Here is an 11,207-nt window from a genome sequence, read left to right as displayed (position 1 = left end):
ACTGCGGGAACATAGCTACGCGGACGACAACGCGGTGTTATTTCAGCCGCCATATGCCTGTGATATACACGTTTTAGTACAGACATGTTCAACGTTACATGCAGGTTTAGTCGACCAACTACCAGTTTCTGTTTCCCTAGTGCTTACAGTCTAATGAATATTTCGTGGTGATAACAGTAATTCTGAGATTCACAGTGTAAAGAGTGTGCTGATGATACCATGTGTCATGCATTACCTCTCACCACAGAGATCGCAGTGGCCAACAGCCTTCACTTAACGACCGAAGAGTAATGGCGTTTGCATAGAGTTGTCACTCCTAACAGACAAGTAGCACTGCGTGAAATAACTGCAGAAGTCAATGTGAGAAGTACGACGAACGTATCCTTTAGGACAGTTCTGGAAAAATTGGCGTTAACGGGCTATGGGAGCAGACGACCGACGTGAGTGCCTTTGCCAACAGCACGACATTGCCTGCAGTGTATTTCCTTGGCTCGTGATCATATCAGTTGGACCCTAAACGACTGTAAAACTGTAACCTGCTCAGATGAGTCCGAATTTCAGTTGGTAACAGTTGATGGTATGGCACAAACCCTTACGAAGCCGTAGAGCCAAGATGTCAACAAGGCACATTGCAAGCCGGTAGTGGCTTTATAATGATATGGACTGTGCTTATATGGAATGGACGGAGTCCTCTGGTCAAACTGAACCGAGCATTGGCTAGAAATGGTTATGTTCAGCTACTTGGAGACCATTCGTAGCTATTCACTGACTTCATGTTCCCAGACATGCCTCTAGGACACAATTGTTCGAAAAACAAGCTGGACAATTCGAACGAATGATTGGCCACACTAATTTCCCAACGTGAATCCCATCGAACATTTATGGGACATAAGCGAGAGGCCAGTTCATGCACAAAGTCCATCATCGTCAACACTTTCGCAATTACGGACGGCTGTAGAGGTAGCATGGCTCAATATTTCTGCAGAGGACTTCCAGCGACTTGTGGAATCCATGCCACGTGGAGTTTCTGCACTACACCGGGAAAATGGAGGTCTGACACGTTATTAGGAAGTATCCCAATGACTTATGTCACCTGAGCGTATTGTTACATTTTTAAGTAAATTATTAATTTTATCTTTTCTTCTTTGTCATAGTTGATGATGGCAATAAGGCATCAGAAACTCTAATCCCTAGTCAAGAAAGTAAAATACCCGTAGGGCAATATCGTTTAAGAATTACTTATTAATACAAAACTCAAACATCAAAAATATGCTTTAGAATGAAGAAATAGGAATGACAGCAACTGAAAAATATCTGGGGACTACGCAGACCAACATCTCAGGTGCTCGTGTTAGAGAACAGGTCATACAAGCAAACAGTAGAGTGGACCTAACGAGGCTGCACAGGCACATAGAAATACCGCTAAAATTAGTCAGTGTGTCAACAAACGGCACGTACAACCAGTTTTTTACAAAAAAATGATATAAATTCGGGCACTGTACTCAAACAAACTCATTACTTATTTCCGTTCGAGTTCTTAAATTAACTATCGTTTGCATAGTTCTGACGTGTTTCCTGTTCCCTGCAGGGACTGGCACTGAAACTCTTCTTGCGCCGTACATTCTCATGACCACCGCTGTCAGCAATCATGTATAGCGGCAACATTCCTGCCAAGTTTTTCTGCAATATCGCAGAAGTAATATCCAGCTTCTCGTAGCCCTTTTGCACTACCTTTCTCAAACTCATTGAGGTGTCGATAATGGCGTCTTTTTCGCCTTAGACATTCTTGACTAACATCAACTGACCATTACCAATCTCAGAGGTAACGAACTCTCACGATCGTTACAGCATGTATTTAAAGCAAACCTGATTTGCGTCCTTATGTGGAGCTACTAGCGCCACTCTTATGCGATTTGGGCAAAATGTGAATAAACATCATCATTTCGATGTAGACACGTCTACCAATTTCTTTTATGCCGCACAACTCCCTATTGGTGTTTAGATTTTTTTCGTCAGTGTGTTTACTTCTACCCCATGTGCATCAACACACACACACACACACACACACACACACACAATCTTGTAGAAAGCGAGCCACTGCTCAGAATTACATCAAATTTGAACAGAATAATATTGGCGCAGGAGGTAACGTCTTGGGAAAAAAATGACCAGTGGTGCTGCAAGCGTCAGAACATGCACACCAACAGATGCGCGGCACACGACTGTTCCACAGTTGGCGTCTTGCATCCGAAACGCCCGACACGGCTGTCTCCATGAAGGATCCGCGCTCCTGGTAAAGCTCTTTCACAAGAATAGTGACTGTGCGCCATTGGCCATGCAGAATTTCTGGACACTCAAGGATATGAAAAAAGACGTTGGTCCGTTGTTTGCTAAGGGTGTGGAGAAAATGAATACAAAATACGAAAAGACATGTTCTTTTGAAGTACAGTGTGTCAAAGTGAAGAAAGCCGTCGATCCGACGTCTTTCGAAGATGTGGCCACAGACAGCTCTGCAGGAAGGGTCGAGCGGTGATGTGTCAATATGCAGTGCACGGGAATCGTCAAAACGATGGAGATGCCTGCGAACAAAGTGCATAAAATCCTTCTAAACATCCTGCGTTGCTATCCATACAATATCACCCATATTCAGGAGTGGCATCCTCCTTTGTTAACAGGAAACGTTCTCTCTGGAATTTCTTTGTCACGTGGAAGTCGATAGTGAATGGTCGTGGTACGTTCTGTGGACGGACGAACCCATTTCCATCTCCAAGGACATATTAATAAGCAGAAATACGGAACACTGGCAGTGGAAAATCAGCAGGCACGTCAGTTGGTACCACTTCATTCTGTAATGCCAAATGTGTTGTGCCGGATGATATCGTTTATCAAGGCTGATTTTGTTTGAGGAGGTGAGTTTTGTGGGTTCTGCTACGTGTACAGCCTTGTGCGCATTATGATAGTCATTTGCACACCATAATTCCAACCTTTCAAAGAGTGGATGTGAGGATAGTATCATTTTTGTGCAAAATGGCGCTCCTTCGCACACTGGACAGCCAGTGGAGCGCTCGTTGAAGAGGTATTACGGAAAAGCTAGAATTATGAGCCGTCAATTGCCTACAGCCTGGCCGTCCGGATCACCCGACCTTAATCAGTGTGACTTCTGACTGTGGGATTATGTGAAAGATGCTGTGTTCAGTGCTCCAATTACGAACGTAACTGAATTAAAAACACGCATTGTGTAGTGCGTCCCTGAGACACTCCGATCTATTGTGGAACATGCTGTTTCTCGATTTCAACATGAGGCAGAAAACAATGGACAACATATTGAACATGTCTTGCGCGTTTTTTCCTTAGAACAATGAAAAACCGATTTTTCCCATCCGATGCGGTATGACCTTGCCGTGGTGGTCGGGCTTACCTAACAGTGCCACAACTGCTGCCTGCCGAACTTGTGCAGTTATACACACTGAACAGTACAATGTGTACCTCAAACCATACCCGTCGTACAGTTGTTCATCTGTCATTTGTAGCCGACCCCATTTACATTAAGACACCTACAAAATGGAAATGAGCGTTTGGTGTCATTAGCCGAGAGGCCCCTTGCAGGGCAGGTCCGGCCGCTTTGGTGCAGGTCTTATTACATTCGACGCCACATTGGGTGACCTGCGCGCCGGATGGGGATGAAATAATGATGAAGACAGCACACCCTGAACGGAGAAAATCCCCGACCCAGCCGGGAATCGAACCCGGGCCCGTAGGACGGCAATCCGTCAAGCTAACCACCTTTTTTTTCCACTCAGCTATCGGGGCGGACAAGACACCTACAGCGCTTCTATTAGTCAAATTTCCGTTAATTTTTTTGTTCCATGACGTTTCCTTCTGCGTCAATAATATGCTTTTCAAATATGACGTCATTCTGAGCAGTTTTTCTTTAAACTATGACGTTTTGAAACTGGAACCTTAATTTTGGACACCCTGTACTTGAATAGTCAGTCTGTAGTTTGCCGCGCGGGGTAGCCGAGCGGTGTGAGGTGCCTTGTCATGTTTCGCGCTGCTTCCCCCGTCGGAGGTTCGAGTCCTCCCTCGGGCATGGGTGTGTGTGTTGTCCTTAGTGTAAGTCAGTTTAAGTTTCATTAGGTCGAGTGTAAGTTTGGGGACCGATGACCTCAGCGGTTTGGTCCCATAAGACCTTACCACAAATTTCCAAATTTCCAAGTCAGAAATACCGGTGAGATTCCGCAAGCCCCAGCTTTCTTTTACTCTCCAGACAGAGCAACCTTTCAAATTGTACGTCCACCTCCGGCGGGACTACAGCTCCCACATACTGCCTTACCGGGCAGCCACTGCACTCGACGCCTTACGTCTTCTGAAAAAGGGTAGAATCGCGACTCCTCGGACGACACTGCTCGCTCCAGTCACCTGCTGCCTGGTTCCTGTGTTGCTTGACACTTTGATGACCTGTAGCGTTACGTGCTATGTGAAATATGCGGTTTTACGAGGTAGTCGACATCAGTTATCCATTGCACGCAGCTCACTTCGCAATTTTCACTTGGATGCTTGTTGAGGTTGATCTGAATTCACTGACAACAATAATACCTGTCGCCTTTGCAACAGACTACCAGTGACAAATAGTGACACTTGTCTCTCGTCCCTCTCGGTTAGGATCTTTTTAAGACTATTGTCCTTACGCCGCGTTACACGGTTGAGTCGTGCACAGTTCTTTGTAGATGCGTTGGACACTCCGAGCTGACACATCAACAAATCTGGCAACTTCATTCACGGTGTGGCCTTTGGCTCTTTCTGCCATTCTGTCACGTCTTCACATCGGGCTAACTTACTGCGTTGACTCTACACAACCGCCTGGCGCATTCGCAGCATCTGAGTGTCACAGCGAAAGTCAGCGGAGCAGGGTTACGTTCAAAAGGGCCTGTTTTAGCCACCCTTTCATATTATTTCTAGTTTCATGTCTTGTTATCTCTTGTTTAAAATCTCGCAGATGGTTTCTGCTGTCTAGTCGGGCATTTGATGAGTACTTGGGAAAAAGAACACGACATAGCTAGCTAGCTTGTTTTATTTCTTTTCCAATCACAAAACTCTTCCTTTTCCCTGTCATACCTAGAATAATCTTTGTAATATGTGGATGGATGGGTGAGTGATTTCTAATGTATCGGCGGGGGTCAAAGAAATTTCATATCTTCAAAGTAAAGTGGTACCAACCTCACCGGGTGCCTTAATTTATTTCTTTGTTTATTTTTTGAGTCATTAGTCTTCTGACATGTTTGATGCCGGCCGCCACGAATTTCTCTCCTGCGCCAACCTGTTCATTTCATAGTAGTAGTTGCACCCTACATCCTAGGATATTTGCTGAATGTCTTCCATTCTGTCTTCCCCTACAGTTTTTACCCTACTCCCTCGTAGTACTACGGATGTTATTCGTCGACGCCTTAACACGTCTTATCATCGTGTTCCTTCTTCATGTCACTGTTTCCCATATGTTCCTTTCCTCGCCGGTCCTGCAGAGAACTTCCTCATCCCTTTTCTTATCAGCCCGCCTATGTTCAGCATTCTTTTGTGTTCCTTGAAGAGATTTCCAGTTGCATAGCATGCTTCTTTAGACTCAGAGCTTTCCTGGTTTTCAATTCATTCAACTGACTAGGTCCACGAATCGTAAAACTCCCCCACCTTGCAAAGATACAGAGGCCCCGACTGCAACGCCCATCTTTTTTTAAGGTACTCTTGTTCCGGCCACTGACTGGTATCTCCGTTCTTCAGAATATGGTCCATCTTACAAGTTCAGATTGCTTCATGTACCTTGAAGTGCGAATTGCAATAAGGGAACTAACGCATTTATATCTATTTACCAGTCAACAATGGTTTTGATGAACACCACGTTTTATTTCAATCGAATCTACTTATAATGCATGCTCTGTTTGTAGTACGGATCAGACCGCTTGCACATGGCACGTGCGTTTTGTCTAAGTTCAACGTTTTCCGTGGTGTCTAATAGTTAATACATGCTAGTTCGATGAACGTGACTTTTATCGAAGTGTGTAATATCAATGAAATGTCTCGGATATGACAGAATGTGTGTATCATGAAGGGCCCCTGTGCTGCTTTCCAGTGTAGAGTTCCCTTTTCAGACAGTTAATTAATCACCTTCAGTAATTTACCCACAATATGTGCACGTGATTTCCGTTGGTTAATCGTTTTTACACTATCACACGTCCCCTACACGCAACTGGGCCCTTGTGTGGTATGGACCACCATATATAACGAAATCCGGCATTTTCTGTTACAGAAAATTGCGATTAGATAGGGCTAAATTTACTGAATAAAACGAACCCCTATATGTATGGCAACGTTTACATGAACTAGATTTTATCGAAACTGCGTTTTTACGGGTTGGTTTTGAACTCTATTTCTAACTTCAGTAATTTTCTCGCATCACACAGTGCCAAATTTTTCTAAAAAAAAACCGATTTCCTATATGTACAGAAGTACTTCCATATGCCGAGATTTATCAGAATTAATGCATTGTTGTTGAGTGGAGCGGACTTCGGTTTCCATCTCTGTGATCCCTGGTGATCAAAGGACTTGATGGTACTGGTACAGTGTATAATAACTTCCTATAGTTTCGTGCTTTGTGTATGATCACTTAAGGTGCTGTTTCAGGTTATTTACTTCATTTTAAAGTATTGCGCAATATTTATGACGTCAGAGCTAGTTACAGCGGACTAGGCTGGCACACAATGGAAAGACTTATGTGAATTTTATAAGGCGTGAGTATGCTGCTTCCCTATAGTGCGATGCTTAGCAAATCTTACGTTAATCTCCTCGTAAGGTGCCTATGCTGATGATTATGCTGAGGAATTTCATAAATATTTCACAGTGTGTGTGAGTTTGTGTGTAAGGGAAATATAGAGGGTGATTTTTTCCACCGTGTACAAACTCCAGGGATCGATCGATGAACAAAAAAGGTCTAAAGAACTTGTTTCCGGAAATGCATGATTTCCACGCTAGAGAACATTTATTCAGTCATACTTTGTTACAGACACTGCGTTCTAATGCGGGCTGTACCATGCAGCCATAGTTCCAGTGTGCATGGTTTCCTCCTAGAGGGTGGTACTGTTCAAATGTTGAAACGTGTGTGAAATCTTATGGGACTTAACTGCTAAGGTCATCAGTCCCTAAGCTTACACACTACTTAACCGAAATTATCCTAAGGACAAACACACACACACACCTATGCCCGAGGGAGGACTCGAACCTCCGCCGGGACCAACCGCACAGTCCATGACTGCAGCGGCTTAGACCGCTCGGCTAGCGTCGTCTCCTGCCACGGTAATTGGTAATGTTGTGTCTGATTCACGCACTTCTCTTGCTGACTCACCTTGTAGTGGATGTGATACAGCGTTGTACACAACTGTTCCGTATTCGAATCGAGAGCTTGCCGATATGGTGTTTACTTAAGGAAAGCCAAATGGCAACGGGTGACAAGGTTGTATCGAGAGTCCTGTTCCTGCCGACAACAACCACAGCATTGAATGTCTGCAACATTGATTCGCCTTTCGTTTGAGACAGGATCAGGGTCCTTTCAGGAAGCAGGAAAACTTGATGGACGTACCCGAAATGTTCGGACACCAGTCTTGAAGGAAAATGTGGAAGGCGACCGCCGTGTCAGTACCAGGCAGTTTGCCCGCCAGTAAAGAGTAAGCCAGACGATCGTGTGGACATCCTCCATAACAACTGTTACTACCCTAATCACTTACAGCGTGTGCAGCGCTTACTAGCGACAGACTATCCACATTGGGAGCAGTTTTGTCACTGGTTTCTTCACCAGGCAACCACGATTCCTGGATTTGTCATCCATCCTGTTCACAGATGAGACCACCTGTACGTGGAGCGGTATCTTCAACTTTCTTAAGCCATCTGTGGGATGGTATGCAGAACCCACTTGGTATGGTGACAGAGAATCATCAACATGGGTGCAGCCGGAATGTGTCGGCCGGGATAATTGGCCACCGTATTCTGGAACCAGTCTTCCTCGCAGACCGGAACTATAGGCATTTCTTGCGGGTGACTCCGCCTCCTCTGCTGGAAGAAGTGCCATTGATGATTCGAAGGCTTATGTGGCTGCTACAAGATGATTCTCCAGCCCACTTCACCGTTAGTGTACGGACGCATCTCAATAGAGTCTTCTCTGGTCGATGAATCGTACGAAAAATCCAGTTGCATGGCCTGCTCGTTCACCGGATCTCAACCCGTGCGATTTCTAGTTATGGGGCCATCTCAAAAGAATCGTGTGTGCAGAGCCCATTCTAGATGTGGAGACGCTGAAGCAGCATATTTATGCTGCCTTTGACACTGTACGGGTGCAGCCTGGCCGATGTTAACGTGGGCGTATACGCACATGGAATGAGACACATGGAAATTATTTTCTACACATACTGCAACTGTGGCTGCATGGTAGAGTGCTTATTAGACTGCAGTTTCTGTAACGAGTATGATTGAGTCAATGACCATGCATTTCTAGGCATAAGTTCATTAGATCTTTTTTGTCTCTTATTCTCTCATCGATCAATCCCTAAAGTTTGTACACGACGGAAAAAATCATCCTGTAGAACTAACATTAATCCCATGATGTATCCATTTTCTTATACTTAGCGGTAGAGTAAAATTATAAATAATGTCCATTTGATAAAATATGATCTATTGTTAGCCTTACTGCGTCTCACGCCTTGATTTCTCCTATAATTTCGAGATTTTCAGTGACCAGGGCCACCAAGCTCAGGAAACATTTTCTTGTCTTACAGAATTCAGGTAGGGCTAGTTGCCCCGCTGTGTATCACGAACTCTCAAGGAATCAATTGTCACTATGTAGTGAAGCCAAAGCCATAGCGATTTTTGTAGCACATTTTAAAACTTAGATGTCAAATTGTCACGGTTTAATGAATAACTTCAGTACAGCTTCGGACGACATTGTACACAAAGTGTGTGACAGGGGGACCAAAAGAGATGAATAAAATTCTTTCCTCATCATCAGAGAGATCCGAGCGTTCAAACAAGGCCATGCTGTGTGGTGAAATGGGTAATTTAATGAATGACAACTGTCAGTGTAAAGGAAGAAAACTATCCAACGCACATTTCAAAATGTTTCTAATGGCTCTAAGTACTATGGGACTCAACATCTGAGGTCATCAGTCCCCTGGACTTTGAACTACTTAAACCTAACTAACCTAAGGACATCACATACATCCATGCCAGGGGCAGGATTCGAACCTGCGACCGTAGCAGCAGCGCGGTTCCGGACTGAAGCGCCTAGAACCGCTCGGCCACAGCGGCCGGCCCAACGCCCATATTGCCAACCCCCTAAGAAAGCATAATCACTAACGTGAAGTAGGGATGTCTTTTAAGATACTAGCCCGGTATCAGTTCTGCATCGTATTCATCGCTCCAAAGCTATCTGGAAGTACATTGTTAATCAGTCACAGCGAGAAAGCCCGAGAAATCACAGCAGCGTGCCCTTTTAATGGTATGACTAATATTTTCGGAGAGCTTGTGCAAATATACATTAAGTTGTAGCAAAGGACAATAACTAGGAATACTAGTAATAATGCAATGTATCTGTATAAAATATAAACTACTTCAAAATCTGGAAGTCCTCTAGAACTGGGCGCATATGCCCATTTGGCAGACGTGTTAATACTATGACGAGAACGGAATAGGTAGGAGAGAACAGTTAAATCGCAGCAGATCTATATCAAGTACACAGGCCAGGCGTTAGCTCATAATAGCTTTAGAGGCAAGCGAAAACAATTCAGCGACACACCTGTAGCTTTCCTGAAGCTAAGTGCTTGTTTTCTCCTTGAATGGTCCATCGTAAGAAGTCAAACGTCCACCACAGAACCGTAACTTATCAGTGAAGCTATCGGCAGTCTGCTCGGACCAAATTCAGTGTAGCTCACTCTTAACTACCGCCATGCTGGGGGAGTACTTTATTACGTGTGAAGCAGTGTTAGGAGTTTTTCCTCTGTTCTATTTTCTGGTTCAATAGGGCTAATAGGGCTTTTTTTTTTCACCAACCATGATTATATCCCTACAGCTGCCTAAGCTGGCTACTGCGTGTGGTACAGACAGAAGCCCTTATCCCTTGCCTACAGCATTCTCTGGGCATACGCGTTAACTAATCATTGTAGGCAACCCTCTCCTTGTCAAACGAACCTGCAGAAGGAAGCAGAACTGAGATATTCCTGCACATTATCACTTACAAGCTGACTTGTGATACGCACCTACAGGCGTTGAGTCTGTGCATCCCTCCTTCACACAGTTAATTAATTTTTGTGATTTTAAAGGCAATTCTATATTGAGAAGCGGCTGCAACGTACGAGAGGAGTACCTGTTACAGAAGCTACGAAGTATGTCTCGAAAAAGAGAAAACCTTTTGCACTGGTGTTAAGAAAAACACAAATGTATATAAAACTGAGGAATATACTAGCTTTACTCGTGCCACAGTATACATTGTAGTGACGGTTTGTGAAATGTTTACATGGAGGTGTAATAAGGGGAGATGACGCTACAGACTTACGCTGCACGTTGCTTTGAAGGCGGCGCCGCCATGGCTGATGGCCTAAAACATTAGAAGACTATTGTTTACGATTGCTTCTTGTTTTTATTTCTGTCGTATGCACGTAACAGCTGTTTCAAACAGAAAATGTTGCAATACGTCTGTGAATAACACTGCAATAGGAAGGCATTTTCAGACATTTTTCTGATCTTAAAAGCATATTTGATCCAGTGATATGACGCATTTAGTCTCTTTAATGTAACGTACTTTTTGTTATATTTTTCGAATAATAAAGAAAAGTATGTGATATGGAAAGACTGCTTTCGTAACCCAGCGTTTTCCTTAATACGTACCGCAAAATTGATGTACAACCTATTTTCTATGACAGAAATAAAACTACAGTAAAATAAACGGCGCGACCAAAATTCATATATGTAAAAGAAAATATTGCTTGAACAAATGAAATGTGATCCTTTACACTCTAAACTACAATCCGGATGATTAGTACACCCGTAAATGACGCAGGCTGGCATTACTTTTATCATAACACTTCCGCCGGGACGTGGTGTTTGGGGAAACTAACAAGAGGGTTGACAACTCCCCTTATTATGCCCTCACGAATGTTACAACAAGTTTTAAATAA

This window comes from Schistocerca nitens, chromosome 1 (assembly GCF_023898315.1).
Source record: "Schistocerca nitens isolate TAMUIC-IGC-003100 chromosome 1, iqSchNite1.1, whole genome shotgun sequence".
NCBI classification, from domain to species: Eukaryota; Metazoa; Arthropoda; class Insecta; order Orthoptera; family Acrididae; genus Schistocerca; species Schistocerca nitens.
Note: the sequence above shows the minus strand (reverse complement) of the source record.